General features: G+C 39.3%; 1 pseudogene; it reads right to left on the reverse strand.

Moving 5' to 3' along the window:
• Positions 1 to 205: 205 nt before the first annotated feature.
• Positions 206 to 16,924, reverse strand: LOC149215497 (thiol protease aleurain-like; annotated as a pseudogene).
• Positions 16,925 to 17,602: the final 678 nt, after the last annotated feature.

Consider the following 17,602-nt stretch of genomic DNA (forward strand, 5'->3'; position numbering starts at 1 on the left):
TGATCACTGACATTTACACAGACTTGATATAAAATTTACAAAAGCAGTCGTGGCTCTAAAAGTCTGAAACTTCTATACATTGATTGGATTTCGCCTCTGTTCCACATTACTACATAGCCTTGAGTGTCCATCTTTTCTTGTATTTGCACATCCTATTTGACGAAGCCTTCAAACCTTGACCAGTAAATATTTAGTACTCAAGGCTTTAGTAAATAACAGGGTATGAAGCACAAAGTTGCAAGAGCTGTAGAGAGCCGAGACACAATCCAAAATTATGTTATCACATTTCTTCAAGGCCTCTATGTTGCAGATTCATTAAGAAAATAATACAATATATATACAGAAAACATAAAATAAATAAAATAACTCACCATACATATTCTTTCCCATCTCCATCTCGAAGTATCCGTCATCACCCCAGCTCCTTATCCAGGAATCTTGATGATCCAGTATGAAGTCCCCTCCTCACTAACACCATAACCAACAGAAAAATAGCATGGTTGACATCCTGCAAGTGCAAATTAAGTTCACACCCACATTAGTCCTTTCACATACAGTGGCCTCACAACATTTCATGAACGCCTCACGAGGAAAAAAGTTGGAAAGTTTTGGATGCAGTGAGAGTCTACAGTTTCATGGCTAGCCAATCCTTCATTTAGGTCCAAGATTTCTCATAATGATTATAAACTTAACCAACATGGTCACAATTAATTATCCTTTGCCAATTTTGCTATAATTTGAATGTTTCAATTAAAAAGAAATGGACAATCAGCTTCACCAAATTTAGTTTTCTATAAATTTAAATCCAGAACTACATTTTTGTCCAGAATGGTTCTTTCTAATCAAAAAATATTTTAGTCATTAGTGATGACTTTCCCTGTACTACCGGGACTTGGCCACAAGTTCTGCTGCTGAAGACTCCTTTCTTGTAAAATCGGAATTCCTGAATAACTTGGAAAGCCTCGCTGACAGGGCAAACTAGACCCACAGCAGATTTGAGTTCATCTTCTGCCCCTGTATATCACTTGACCAGCATAAAATCGATTTACTTTGCCATTGTATAAACTGAAAGAGTTGCATATATTGACAAGATAGGCAGCATCCAACAAAATGTAAAGCAAAGCTACATTCTTATAGATGAAGGCAAATATGATGATGGAAAACACGGATTACCAAACTGATGTTGACATTATTAGTAACCTTTGCACCAATATTGTTTGCATCATATTTACAAACATTTTTAGCCGTGTGAGGTTCAGCTTCCTCAATGTCAAGCCCTCCATTGTATATACTTGAATATTCTTTGGATGGCAGACCACCATTGCAATCAAAGTTGTTAAATGCCTTGGCACAGTCAACCAACTGTTGCTCAGACAGAATAATAGTACTTCCTGTAGCCTGAGTTTAGACAGCCTCTAGTGCTCCAGTAGTGCTGCAATTAAATAAAGTTATCAACTTGATTTTGGTCTACAAGAGTTCTCAGTGAGTCACAAAATTTGGTTGTTTCTCAATCATTAACTTAACTTTTAAAAAATACTTAATATTAAGTTGAGCATCTACCTGAATGTCCAGCGGGATCCACAACAGGCTTAACATTTTACAGAACTCACTCTGCGAGTCTGCTTTATTCTCTCCAATCTTTCTGTTACAGCAGACCAATCAAACAAATGACGTTTAAAAACACCATTTGAATCAATAACAGCAGAGACCTGAGAGTGAACTCTGCAAACTGTATAAATTCAGGAATTGGTGCATCATGACATGTCAGTCAGGAAAGACCTGAGCTTCATCTCCAAACCACTCTTGTCGTCTTCACCTTTGGCCTTGCCCTCATGCCCCTCGAGTTCATACCATGCATAAATATAAAATCCAGAAATAACCAGATGGAGACTTTGGCATATTGGAACTTGGTGCCTCCATCTGTGGGAATTCTCCCATTTCTCAAAAACAACAAAACTCCACCTCTGATTGCTAGAAGGGTTTCTGTATGAGATGGCCGCATTCTACACTCAAAAACCTATTACATATGGAAATGGAATCATATAGCCAAAACCAAAAGACCAACAGGGTTCTTCCACGAGGTACTGTTTTTGTCAGTAACATGAGCACACCCACTATAAGGTCTTGGGCGGAAGAAACCTGGGTCACAGTTTCAACTGAGCATGAGGGTTTACAACATTATACAACAACATTTCATTGGTTTTTTTGTTAATTTGTTCATGACTTACGGGACTAGCCTTTGGCTAAGAAACCGCAACCTAGGGGCTTACCTAGGGGCATCTAAGCCGTCAAGATCACCCAGTGATCGCACATTGCATCTGGCCTGGGCCACACCAACCCATGACATGGGTGGATTTTTTGTACCCGCAGGGTTTCAAACCAGCAACCTTCACACAAGAAGTGCATTAACAGAACACCGTCACTGACTGTTTTACATCTCGTGAGAAGCCACATTTCATTGTTGGCTGGAAGTCATTCATCATATACTATTTCTAATTTTTTTGTCCACCACACCCAAAAAACATTATGCCAATCAAATTCATTGGGATTATGCAACACGAGTGATGAGCCATGGATGCTCTGCGGCAAAACAAATATCTCTCATCCACATCCCATGAATGGTACACAACCCAACAACAATTTGTACTGAAGCTGCAATATTCATTATTAATGGTAGAAAAGAGGGAATACCTAGGACTTCGTGTGTGCTGAGTCTCTTGGTGACGTTTCTAGATAGCATCTGGCATATAAAATACTTGGCAAAGTCAGATAACAAGAGCTGTGGATCACTTGGGAATCAAAGTGGCCAATAGAAATGATGCCCTGAGAAATTATAGGCTTGCATAGGTAGCAGAGATGAAGTCCATAGATTGGGATGGATGGTAGGTGGGGCATTCAGGTCACCCCACCGCCCAGACCAACACCTGCCCATTAAATAGCAATTAAGCACCCCATAACATAGCCAATCAATGTACTTTGCTTATGCCAAAATGCCATTTCAAGATTTTTATTTATATTTAATTTTCCTCGTTTTCAACAACAGAAACTGCTCCATTGACCCAATCAATTAAGCAAAAACTGCTTTTAAAAAAAATCCAAACCCAAGGTAGGTTTGCAAACTTTTTTGTGCAGCAAGAGACTAATCCCAAAAGTTTTGCAAATTTAAAAACATTAATTAATTTTCAATATGAAAATACGGGCTTAACCCAATAAAAATTCAAAACAAAAACAAAAAAAACCTTTTAAAATATTTAATAGTTAAATAAATATCTTATGTGAATCAAAGTTTTATTTTTTATTTGTGTGTACAGCAAGGACTGACTAAAAAAATGAAAACAAGCTTCCTCTGACTATGGCAGGGACTAACAAGGGCTGTGAGCAGATTAGTACCTGCAGTTTGAATCAACAAATGGGTAATGTCATTCAAATCAAGGTCTCAAGGACTCTTAGTCATGATCCTTAAAGGATGCTCTAAAGCCTGGGCTCTCGCAACCAACTCCTAAAGATCTATCAGGGCCAGCCTTCATTGTAGAACAAGCAGATATCCCAACTCTAGAGGTGGATGACTCCCAATCCCATCTTTCTTGCATGGCCTATGAGCGGAATGCCATTATTTCTGCCACTTTAACGGCTTTGACCATCAGCATCTGTGCTACCGGAATGGTTGCATCAAACCTAGTCCCCGAATACAGAATCCAGATCTGAATTTTTGTTCGAAGGGTTTCTTTGTGGTTTATTTCAAAAATCAAGACAATCGTCAAAGGGTTTTTGATCAAGGACCCTCATTTTGGGGCTGTTTTGAGCTCTCCATTCAGCGATGATTTCCTGAATTCAACTCTCTATCCATGACAGTGCTTGCCACTCCAATTTGGGTTAAGACTCCCTAATATGCCCATATATTAGGAAACTCACTTGACCGTTTTATTAAGATAGATACAAACATGCTTGGAAGGGGTATTATAACCTTTGCACACATCTGTCGAAATAGATCTCGGCAAAAGGCTGCCCAAGGCTGCTTGGAAGTGGGAGCAAAAGTGGGAAGCGGGAAGTGGGAGCGGGAGCGGGAACGGGAGAAAGAGCAACAATTTTTAGAAGCTTCCAAGTCGAGAGTGTTTTTGGGAGCATATTTTATATATTTTGATGCATATATGTCAACCAATGTCAAAAGCATGTAGAATGATGAATTAGTTATAAAAAGAAGAAAAACATGTATTAAACCATATAACATCAATCATCTAGTAGTTATCATTTTTATCAACCATAGGTCCACAAGTTACAACATCTCAATTCTCATCATGTTGGGTGTGGAGCCTGATTATCTTCCTGATTCAGAGGTCTTGTTTCGGTCCCGTTTGGATCTTACAGTAGAAGTTATGTTAATTTAGGGTTTTTTGCCCTAGAAGGCAACCCTCAATTTGTATAAGGGAATTGTATTGCAGTTGGGTATTATTTTGTATCTATTCCTATCTTTTGCTAGCACTTGATTACAAGTTTTGACTCATACAATCTTATTTTCATCACATCACCTAATCTTGTAGAGATGCTTTCTTACACAAGTATATGAACTAGTGTAATTCGTTTTACAATGGGAGCATGTAAAATTTGTTGTTACAACCCTTTTTCTTCTCACTAGCTTTGTCGCATACTTTTACAAGGGTGTTGAACAATAAAGCGAAAAAAAAATTGCGAAGAAAAGAAAAGAAATCTACTAAGAAGCAAAGTTTTTTTGTGAGAGCGCACTCCCTGGACTGTTCCCTGACTGCTTCCATTCGGAGCACGCTTCGGGAGCAAGTGCGAGAAGGGGCGAGGCTGTTGAAGAAAGTGTAACTAGGTTCGGTCTTCATAATGACATGTAATTATGACTGATGTAAATGATGTAATAAAGAGAACAAAATTATTATTGTAAACTTGCTTCATGGGTTTCATGAGCAAGTGATTTTAGAATAATAGGATTTGTCATTTAGAGTCTAGAATTAATGTCATGTATGAAGAGCTCTTCTTGAGCCTATGTTTAATGTATACAAGTCTATAGAAATGTCTAGAAGCCCTCCAAAGACAAGCACAATCCCTCTTGAAGAAGTCGGCCTCCAAACAATAACAAAGGAAGATCATGTCGGCTTACATCAATAGACACATCCATTCATACTGTCACGTTGGCTTAATATGTGGACAAATTACTATATATACCCAGCTAGGATCTTCGCATAAGTCAAGTGCAGAACTCGTATACTTCTGAAGTTTTAGATGACTGTCACAGAAAAACAAAAAAAAAAAAAAAAAAAAAAATTGTATGCCACAGTGAGGTATTTTCAGAAGTCTGTCCATGGTGCGGTGTGCGGATATCTCTGTGTTTTTCGATGGGTACCACAGAGATGAAGCCTCAACCTCCTCACAGTCTTGGTGATCACAGCCTCGGCATATTTGTGATGACGGGGATCTAGGTGATATCATAGTGATACACTCTCGGCATACACTCTAGACACAGTCACAGTCTTGCCATATTTGTGATGAGGAGGATCTCGGTGATCCCACAGTGACACACTCTATCTCGACATACATTCTAGATGCAGTCATGATCTCAGCATAGTTGTAATCATGGTCTCGGTCATGATCTTGATGAAGACGTAGTTACAAGGTCATGATTTTGATGAAGATCTCAGTGCAGCTCTCATATATATATATATATATATATAACAGTATAGAGATCTTGTTGTTATGGTGAAGATCTCGGTGAAGGTGCAACAATGGTGCAACAGTAATGATCTCAGTGGTGCAGTAGTGATGGTCTCAGTATTGCAGCAGTGATGATGATCTCAGTAATGAAGAAGAAGAGGATTGGTGTCTTGGTCTTAGAGTGGCCAAATAAGTCAAGGGTCATGATCTTCGTATTCGTCAATTGGAATCTCTATAAGAAGAATTTGTGTGGGTTTTTCACTCAAAGAGTGAGAGGTTTTGGCCCTGGCAAAAAGCCAACATGTTGTGTTCCTGTCTCTTTTGTTTTAGTAACTATTTGAAGTAAGAAAACACACTCTAATAATAACAAGAGACGATTGTGCTAACAAGAAGATAAAAACTACCTCACAAATAGTTATCATCGTGAGAAGAATCTTATTAACCTAATTGCCCTAGATTCTTCAACAGGGGTTGCCCCATAGACCTAGGTTTGCCTAATCGGATCCTCATCAATTGGAATATAACCTTTTCACAACCAGTAGACTAAGAAAACACAACTTTCTGTTGTAGGACCTATCACTAGCCAAGTCAACTCCAGAATGCTTGCCCTTCTTCTCAAGGGCATTCTCAGCCCCCGGATGCCAAGAAACACAATTGAGGATGGTAAGACCCAAAAGATCCAAAAGGATCTTAGAATTTTTCAACTCACAAGTGTTATCACTCCTCCGGATCTCCAAGGATGAGGAAGAGTCCAACTGAGGTAACCAAAGACCAATCTTTTGACTTGGTAGCTAGCCCTACGAAGCCGAAGAGGGCTCTCTCCAAGGGATCACAGCCAAGAAGGTTGGATGGATTAGGGTTTTAGGCTAGATATAGTAGCTCGGAGTTTGTTTGATTTGATTTTTTGAATGGGGTAGTCACTGGATGAGTGAATTAGGTCAAAAAGTGAACTAGGTCGAGGCAAAAGAGAATCAGAATTGCAGACATCTGATGGGGCAAGGTATGCAAGTTACTTTAACACTTGGTAGTATAGTGATGAGGTATTTCAAAACACCTCTAAGCTTCATGAGAGGATACACAGAATCTATGACCGGAAAACAAAGGAAGATGATTTTAAAATTGGAGATGTGGTACTTCGTTGGGATGCCAAAAACGAAGACAAGGGTAAGCATGGTAAATTTGAAAACCTATGGAAAGGCCCTTATCAGATTTCAGCTTTCCGAGGACAAAATGCTTTCTTGTTGGATGAGATGAATGGAGAACCATGTTTAGGAGGACCAGTGAATGGTAGGCTCCTAAAACATTATCTTTTCTGAATTGTCCTGGTTTCATTGTACATACATTTTAAATTTTCTGCAAGTGTGAAGCAAAGATCATTGGAGTTTGGAGCCCGAAGTGAAGGCCATGGAGCTTCACTGATTTTCTGTCATTTTTAGTATTCAATCCTTAGTCATGTAAGTCAGTTTTGAGTCAGTTTTGAGTCAGTTTGAGTTATTTGAGTTGTCAGCATTTACTCATGCATTCCAGTTTGAGTTTTTGACCGTATTGGCCCATATGGTTAGGCACTTGGTCTACGGTGTTCTTGGCACCTCCAAGGAGCTGCCATCCCCAAATAAGGCCGATGTTAGAGTCAGTATTTGCATACTGCCATCAGTGATCAAAACTCCTCTTTTATATCATATTAGTGTCCCATGTTGAAATTTTTATCATTCCACCTAGGTCATCATGTAAAAAATTTACTCACTGATGGTAGCCCAAGTTGAAACCTCATCCCCTCTCAAAAATTTATATTTGTTGGCCCACTTTCATGTGTCTTGTTGAGCATACATTGACTATAAAAGCTCATTTCATCATGTTTTGTGTCAATCAAGTCCACCTGAATTCCAATCATTCAAGGTCCCATTAGGTCACTAGGTTTTATTTTCCAAGGTCCAATAAAACACCATTTCACTGCATAAGGCCAGCAAAGTATGAGAGTGAAGCAAATAATACCCCCTTTTCAGTTAAATAAGGGTTTATAAGCATGTAACCATGGTTGCTAAAGTTCCAAATTTGATTTTAAGCAAGAAATTCATTCCAGTTTGTAATTTTTTATTTCAAAAGAGAGATGTAATAATTTTTATTTATTTATGTAATTTTATGTTTATCATATGTAATAAGTCACTATTCTTAGCTATTTACTCAAACTCCATTGCCAATATCATCCAAACAAAAGTCAAAAGTGAAGATTGCCAAAGCTTCAGCATCATCCACCTACAAAGAAAAAGTCAGAAAGCAAATTAGCAAAGAGGTCAAAAAGGGTCAAATGAAACATTAGAAAGTGGGTTTGAAAAGCAAAAGATCAAACTCACTCACCTATAAAGGACTTCTTGCCTTCAAATTCACCTCCATTTGCCTCCTAGCACTCATTGAGCAAACCCCAATAGAGTTTTTTTCACAGTTTTGGGCAAAATCAGCAAAAACAGGGTAGGTGTTGTGCATTTCTTTTTGGCATTGTGCATTCTCTTCTGGCGCTGCGCGTTTACCTGGCGTTGTGCATTTCCTTAAGGCACTACGCATTCCCTTAAGGCGTTGCGCGTTTGGCTGAGGCACTGCGCACTCTGTATTGGCGTTGCGTGTTTGTCCAGCAACGCTCCAGTCACCTCTTCAGCTCCTCCAAAGCACTTTCAACCTCAAATCAAGTAAGTAGCAGCTAAGGGATGTCCTTTTCCTCCTCCTCAAGTCAATTCCTAAGTGTTTGAAAGGTTTATTGAAGATTTGGTTTAATTGTTACATCTAAACCCTAGATTTCCCCAAAAAACTACCTTCCACTCTCATTCCCTTTTGCACACTTCCCTCCACCCTCCTTCCCTTTCCCTAAATCTTTATATCCCGGATACCCTCTAACCCTTTGTCCCAAAACCCTAAGTCCTAGGTGATACAACACTACCTAGGCTCCCAAACCCCTATATTGCAAACAAATTTCCCCATCCCCAAACTATCATATTACTACCCTATACCCCTCTCCAATACACACATCCCTTCACCCGATCATCTTCATATTTACCCTTCCCCATTTACTATTCTCTAAAAAAACTACATTCCCCCTACCTTACACCTCCCTAGGGTTTGATACTAAAACAACATGGCAGAGGAGGAATACAGACCACATAGTGAGGAAGAGAAACAGATAGAGAAGAAGACAGGGAACAGAGGAGGCCACACAAAGGAGGCCAAATACACAGGTTTGAGCCCACAGATCTCAGGGAACTCTGAGCATCCCCTATGACTATGACATCGTTCAAATCGCTAGGATGTTATGATTTCTGTGAGCAAGGGCAAGCAGTCCAACATCATCCTAAGTTGACTAGGCTCTTCATTTCTAAACTCCAAGACAACCAAGTCACCATTGCAGGTATAACTTTCACTTTGTCTACTGCCATTATATCAGTTGCCACTGGGATTCCAGATGTTGGGGAAAAATGGTTTAAACAGGGTGATTTGGAGAGGCATTATTATGAGCCTTACATGAAACCAAGGTATAGAAATGAAAGAAGGGGCTATTTTCCTTTTTCACACCTCCTTGACAGATATGCCCCAATGATGAAGATTATAATGAAATATTTTTCATGTGAAGGTAGATTCTCTAGGGTCTATTCTTATCATATCTGGCTCTTAATGCATTTCACTAGGGTAAAAATGCTCAATATACCCTACTATCTTTTCTGGAGTGTTGAGAAGATGGCCTACATTGCCCAAAAGAGGGAGTACAAAGATCAAATGAAGAGCCTATTTCATCATTCCCTCATTAAGATCATAGTCCTTTACCATCTCAAGGAACTCAATATTGCATGGAGTACCTTCATAGCTAATCCCATATTCACTCATGCATCTACTCAAAATATTCAAAGCATCCCTTCATCATCTCATCCATCCACCTCCATTCCTCCATCTCAGCCCATACATCATTCATCCTCATCTAATGAGTTAGCCACACCATCACCTCCATCATCACCATTTCATGAGCCTATTCAGTCACCTAGCAGAGATGAAGGCAGAGAGCAAGAGCACATTGAACATGGTGAGGTCAGCAAGCCTAAAAGGGTTGGTTTGGGTACTTTGGCACATACCTATCAGAGGGGGCATAGGCAAGTGTTTGCCCCACAGATTGTGGGAGGGGCTTGCCTTCTTCATCAGCAAAGCAGGTACAGAAGGGTAAGGAAAAAGTGACAGAGGCAGAGATCCAACAGGAGGAGGACCTCCATGAGACAGAGCAAGATTTTCACTTAGTTGACCTAAGTGAAAATGATGACAGTGAGAGCATAGCCATTGCTCTCAAAGAGAAAGAAGCACTCATAGGGGAACTCCAGGTCAATTTGCAGAGGGCAAAATATATCATCACATACTATGAGCAGGAAAACAAGCAGTTAGAGACCAAACATGAGCTCATGGAAATTCAGCTCATCAAGGCAAAGAGGGAGGCTAAAAAGGCTAAAGCCTTACTTGATGAAGCATATGGAGAATACAGTGATCAGCTGGAGGAACAGGTGCCAAGAAAAAGGCCAAGGACTAGAGGCCTAAAGAGAGCTTTGGAGCTAGAAAAACAAAAGGAGGCTGAGCTAGCTAATGAGCTCACCCTAAATGAGCAATTTGCCAAAATGGTAAATGAGAACCAGGAGCATTGGCTTGAGAGGGTGAACACCCATCTTGAAAGCCTCTTAGACAAGGCCAAAAGAGACACTGACCTTCAAAGAAGGATGGCAAAATATTATTGTCGAAGAAACCAAATAGCAAGGGCAAAGCTCAAAGCTGCTAGGGCAAGAATTGAAGCCCTAACTCACCATGAGGAGAAGAAGAAGCTTGATATACTTGCAGAGGCTTCACTCCATGCCTAGCCACCTCAAACATCAGCTTCTTGAACAATTTTGAAGACCCTTGGCTCAATTTTTGTCATCTTGCTTTTCCTGTCTTTTTAAGGCAATTTTTATATCAGCAGTTTGGTCAAACGCACAGCGCCTTAGGCGTTGCGCACTTTTTGGAGGCACTTTTTGGAGGAATGGCCACCACCATTGGATTCAGAAGGACCAAGACATCCAGGAAAACCATGTTTCCAGCCCTGGAAAGCAAAACTGGTGGTGAAAAAGGCAAAAAAACCACCTAAAAATCATGTTTCTGCCTCTTTTCTGGACCAGGCGCTGCGCGTTTGAGTAGTCTTGGGAGAATGGAATTTTGGAGGGGCAAATCAAGCCCATTTTGAAAACCAAGGGTAGTTTTGAAACTAGACAGGATAAGCTTTCCAATGAGCTATCCTGGGCTAGATTTGGACATCAAGAAGGCAGGTAAAAGTCAACTTGAAGATGGCACTGCGTGTTTGACAGTCAGCCCAGATTTTCACTGTTTCTCTCCAAATTGATTTTTACCTATGGGAAATTAGTGTTTTACTGATGTAATTGATAAGGATGATGTAATTATTATGTTTTTACTGTTACCTAGGGTAAATACATTAGGTAAATGGCCTCTATGACTTGTAATGAATCAGTTTGCTTAAGTTAGGGATGAGTCACTTTGACCACCCTACACTCTAGCTATCAGTTCAGTTTTTGTTGCAACTGCTCCTCCTCTCATGGATTCGACCCCTGAGGCTAGGATGAGTTGGTTTGAGGCCTATATTATGTAATTTCTCAGTCATTCTACTGGTTGGACTCCATTGGATATTGTATTAGTGTTTCAGACATTGGCATGAAATATATTGGATGAGTTGCAGCTATTTTGGTGGGATTCCTGTGGCATGGTATTTTGATATTGTTTCTTCTTCAGTTTCATATGTATGAATGTTTTGTACCTTCCATGATTCATTTCACTCTAAGTATGTTTGATTTTCAAGGTGTGATAAGCATAATTCATCTTGTATGCTCTGTTTTGGGAAAATCATCATAGATTGTTTCATTTCTTCAGTTTAAAAAGAATTCATGATCCTCATGCTCTTTTTAGCACCTCACTAGTCTAAACCATCTCATCACTATACTACCAAGTGTTAAAGTAACTTGCCTACCTTGCCCCATCAGATGTCTGCAATTTTGATTCTCTTTTGCCCTAACCTAGTTCACTCTCTGACCTAATTCACTCATCCAGTGACTACCCCAATCAAATCAAATCAAACAAAACCCTGAGCTACTATATCTAGCCTAAAACCCTAATCCATCCAGCCCTCTTGGCTGTGATCCTTTGGAGAGAGCCCTCTCCGGCTTGGTAGGGCTAGCTACCAAGTCAAAAGATTGGTCTATGGTTACCTCAGCTGGACTCTTCCTCAACCTTGGAGATTCAGAGTGATGACAACAAGCATGACAACATGCAACAACAAAAAGCTTCTACAACCAAATCTAATCTTCGACCTCGTCTCAACCCCACCCAACGCCATCTCATCCCTCAAACTCTGGAATCCTTCCCTTGAATGGAGAAGAGGGAGACACGGCAATGATCTTGTCTTTGTCCACGTGTAGGCACAAACATCTTCATGAATCAGATCACTCGCGCAGTGATAAGGAACCAACGGTTGTTGTTGACCCTTCAAAAATGGAATTGCCTCAAGGAAATGCAGCCATTGTCTCCACGCCATCTACTCCCGACAACTTCTTGGGATGGATTGATGTTTGTAAAAAAATAGGAAGAAAAGACCTTCGAAAAACCCCATGATCATTCCTGGCCTCAAAGACCAGAATCTCAGTATATGTATTTGTATTTTCAATCTCAGGTTAGCTTGTCTTTTGGTTTTGGATTTGGTTGAGTTTGCCCAATGACCGGTCAATCCAAATTTCAGTTTTTCATGTAATCTGCTGTTCAGAAGGCAATACAACTTTTACTCCACCAAAAAAGGTTTCAAGGAGAAAGTAATGCTTATTAGATGGATTGGGACAAAGCATAGACTTGAACAAAGATTGCAAGTTGTACTATTTTTGTTATAACATAATTAACCGTACTTACACTTGTATAATTATAGTTCCTTAATAGCATCTACAAGTGCATTTCACAACTCAGTATAAAATAGATGTATGACACCATTTAAAATGCTTTGTTTAAAAAGCACAAGCAAAATTCAATTCTATTCAATCAGCAAATACATACAAACATTACAACTTACAGTTAAATAGGCACACATGGTATTAAACCGCTGCCTATTTCTCTAATGTGTTTTACAAAGCCAAGTATTCCCCACTAAACAAAATTCTGAAACAAGCAGCAGCACATTTTTAAGACAATCTAAAAGAAAGAAGAACTCTTATACTGACAATATTAACAGTGCAATTCCACTGGATTTCCCTTGAATTTTTTTAATAATATATATCACCAGCCAACTTCCTACTGGACAGATCCGTAGGGAATCTGCAACAAGCCTTCACATTGAGGAATTGAAGCTAAATTGCATAGCAAGATAATCCTGAATTTGACATCGTCGCAAGACTATATTTTAGAAGAAACAGTTTTATTAACAAAGTCACAGTCTGAAACAATAGTTCATTGGTTCGAAAACAGAATGTATCAATCAGGTAACATTGCCGTGACATACTTAGAAGACATCTTATAGCTGTGACAGATACACAGCTGCTGAAACATCTGGGCTTGCACAATATTGATACCTTCTTCTAGAACTGATTTTCAATTTAGTGTCTGGGAAATGTTGTCACTTGTTTAGTCAAAACATTCAACAGCATCAAACTTAATCATATGATTACTAACATCTAAACAGCCTTGATATAATATTTATAAAATCAGTCATGGCTCTAAAAGACTGAAACTTTCATACATTATTTGGATTTTGCCCTGTTCCACATTACTTCATAACCTTGAGTTTCTATCTTTTCTTATTTTTGTACATCCTACTTGACAAAGCCTTCAAATATTGACCAGTAAATATTTAGTACTCGAGGCTCTAATAAACAATAGGGCATGAAGCACAAGTTGTAACAGTTGTAGAGTCTAGACACAATCCAAAATTCTATTATTACATTTCCTTCTAGTATGCAAAGTGTCCAAGGTGCAGATTCATTAACAAAAGAATACAATACATGAACAGAAAAACATAAAATAACTCACCACACATATCTTTACCCATCTCCATCTTGAAGTACCCTTCATCAACCCAGCTCTTTGTGAAAATCCTCAACAAGAATCCCTACTGTAGCAATTGATGATATTACTCATATTCGTTAAATTCCTTTAAACAAATTACTTCTTGTTTCCTACAGCAAATATCGTAATACATACACTGCAGCCTTCACTTAATTAAATATTATGTGGAAACAAGAGACTGAGCAAGAAAGAAAATACAACACAATTGACAACAATATTTTTGGACAAATGTCCCCAGAAAAACCCAATGCGGGAAAACTGGTGCAGCAGATCTGAGGGTTTATTATTATTAAGCAATAGCAAATTCTAAATACCTCTCGGGTTATTCAGTTACAGAGAGAAATACTGGCAGAAAGATTTGTGAGATTACCTCACACAATCACTGAGAAAATCTCGGCTGATCCGGATATTGAATGAAGTGCCTCTGGCAAGCCCTATGCTGCCTCTGCACAGTCCTCACGCAGTCCCTGCGTCAACCTCTCTAGGCACTGCGTCACCCAGTCTGCTGATCAATTTGTTATCCGGAGTCTCTGCTCTCAGCCTCCTGGTCTCACACCCCAGCTCCCGACTTCTGAAACTGACTCTCCCAGCAAAATCTTGGACTCTCTCTCACCCTCTGCGCTGCCTCTGCGTGGCCCTGCGTCAGCCTCTGCGTCTGGGCTACTGGATCACTCTTTGCCTCTCTCTGCTGATGATTCTCCGGCTGAGAAAATCTCTCTCTCCGGATGCTATCCCTGCCCCTCAACTGCAAGAAATCTACTCGATCAGAATTTCCTCCTGAGAACTTCTCACTTCAAAAATTTGATCTCTTGATCTCTCAATGTGTTTTCCAAATGACCCTCAAGCTCCCTTAAATAATCTTCTTGTTGACATTCAACGGCCCAAATTAAAAGTTAATCAATGGCTAAGATCATTTTAGCTTGTTGATCCTTGTCTTCTTCTAAAAGTTACACCCACAATTAGATTAATACTCATTAATATTTTTAATTTCCTAAATTTAGACTAGAGTCCCATTAAAAAATATTAATTATTTTAATAAAATCGTCTCTGGGTGGAATTTCCCAAAACGCTTTTTGGGTTCTTTGGAATACATGTACCCAAGCCTCCCTGCAAAATTTGAGGCCTAGAGCACATCCGATGTACCCCAAATCAACACTCTTTCCCCAGGAATCTTGATGATCCAGTATGGAGTCCACTCCTCAATAACACCATACCTAACAGCGAAACAACATGGTTGACATCCAGAAAATTTTCACAGCCACATTAATCCTTTCACATACAGTGGCCTCACATGAAAGCCTCACAATGCACAAAGTTTTGGAAAGTTTTGGATGCAGTGAGAATCTGCAGTTTCGTGGCCAGGCAATCCTTCACTTGGGTCCAAGATTTCGCATAATGATTATAAACTTGACCAACATGGTAAAACCTCATCAACCTTTGCCTATTATGATGTATTTTGAATGTTTCAATTAAAAAGGCAGTGGACAATCAGCTTCTACAAACTCAGTTTTCTCTAGATTCAAATCCAGAACTACATTTTTGTCTAGAATAGTTCTTTCTAATCAAAATGTCTTTTAGTCTTTAGTGATGAATTTCCCCGTACCATTGGGCCTTGACCACAAGTTGTGCTGGTAAAGACTCCTTCCTTGTAAAATCGAAATTCCTGAATAACTTGGAATGCCACAGTGACAGGGCGAACTAGACCAACAGCAGATTTGAGTTCATCTTCTGCCTTTCCTGTAAAATCAGAAGTCCTGAATGAGTGGAATGCCTCACTGACAGGCAGGACCAGACCCACAGCCGATTTGAGTTCATCTTCGGCCTTTCTTGTAAAATCAGAAGTCCCGAATGAATGGAATGCCTCACTGACAGGCCAGACTAGACCCACAGCCGATTTGAGTTCATCTTCTGCCTTTCTTGTAAAATCAGAATTCCTTAATGAATATCTTGCACTAAGTGACAGGGCAAACTAGACCCACAGCAGCTTTGAGTTCATCTTCTGCCCCCTGTACATCATTTGTCCAGCATAAAATTCATTTACTTCACCATTGTATTAATTGAAATAGTTGCATATATCAACAAATAGGAAAGTTCGAACAAAATGTAAAGCAAAGCTACATTCTCAGCAATGAAGGCAAATCTGATGAGGGAAAACATAGAGTTACCAAACTGATGTTGACACTATCAGCAACCTTTACACCAACATTGTTTGCATCATATTTACAAACACCATCTTTAGCTGTGTAAGGATAAGCTTCCTCAGCGTCAAGCCCTTCGTTAAAATACTCAAATGCTTGGGATGGCAGTCCACCACTGCAACCAAAGTTGTTAAATGCATTCACAGTCAATCAACTGTTATTCAGACAGGATAACGATATTTTTTGTTGCCTGAGTATAGGCAGCCTCTAGTGCTCCAGTAGTGCTGCAATATTCAATCAAGTTGTCAACATGACATTGGTCTCCCAGAGTTCTCAGTGACTCACAGATTTGGTCGTTTCTCCATAAGTAAATTTTTGTAAAACTAATTAACATGAAGTTGAGCATCTATTTGAATGTCCAGCAGGATCCACACTTGAATTGGCCATTGAAGAGACTCGTATGCTTTCTTCTCTCCAATCTCTGTTACAGTAGTCCAATCAAACAATGACATTAAATAGTACATCATAAATATTTTTATGATTCTTCACATTACAATTATACCAAAGAAGGAAGATTGATCCAATCATACAAGAAAGTTGAAAAAGCGTATCTAGGGACAAAAACATTATATTAGCCTTCAGGTGCAAAAAATCTATAATTCACATTCAGTGTTTACCAATGCCTTGAATTTCTGAAATAAAAAACAGGTTGCCTTAAAATAGGCACAGATAGAGCTCATGGAAGACAAGACCAATCTACTCCACTATACGGTATATCCACAATAGAAGCCTCTAAACAGAATTGTATACTTTGTATGACTAGACAACGTCAGTAAGACTGAAATACACACATAACAAGGCTTTGAAGACTTTCATTACTTGCAATGAGTTTATTAAGAGTATTATTGTATTAAGGTTACCTTCGCAGCTATGTTGCAGGAAACGCAACGCTCACCCTCCCTCCCCCAGTACCAGGCATGTTTCAATACAAAAACTTTGAAATGCATTTCAGGCACTGTACAGCGATTTCAGACCTTACAATGTGCACATGTGACTGACGATTTTGCCTTAGACCAGTGTTATAAGGACCGAACTAAACTGGTCAATTCAGACCGGTCCGACTGTTTTGAGGCAAAAACTGGTTCGAACCAGTGACTTGAAACTGTTTTTGTCCAGTTCGGTATGTTAAAGCCACATAGAACGCAACAAGTGGGGCCTGTTTTGCTTTTTTCCTTTTAATGTTTGTCTTAGTTGGGCACTAGTCCATAATAGCTGCGTAATATTCAAGCAGATGGCCCCACTATTGCTATGCATTTCATGGTAATGTTAAAAAGATGAAAATGAAAGATATAGGAGAATATCACTTTTACTTTAAGAATTTAAATTAAAAGTAATATTCTCCTCTATCTTTCATTTTCATCGTTTTACTTAAATTTTTAACATTACCATGAAATGACTCGAGATGTTTGAGAGTAGTTTTGACCTCATTGGATTTCATATGGAGAAAGTAGAATTTTAGATCTCACTCAAAATCCAGCAGACTTAACAATTTTACAGGATTTCAAGATTGGGGGGATTGCAACGCTACATTGGATTTTTTCATGTACGAGGGTATGGAACTAATATTTAATCAAGAGCACCAAGCCCTCTATGTACCTTGATGTTAGTGGCAACTGTTGTTGAAC

The sequence above is a fragment of the Pinus tabuliformis genome, chromosome 1_1, assembly GCF_031772625.1.
Source record: "Pinus tabuliformis cultivar Carrire ecotype Pingquan chromosome 1_1, CPIR1, whole genome shotgun sequence".
NCBI classification, from domain to species: domain Eukaryota; kingdom Viridiplantae; phylum Streptophyta; class Pinopsida; order Pinales; family Pinaceae; genus Pinus; species Pinus tabuliformis.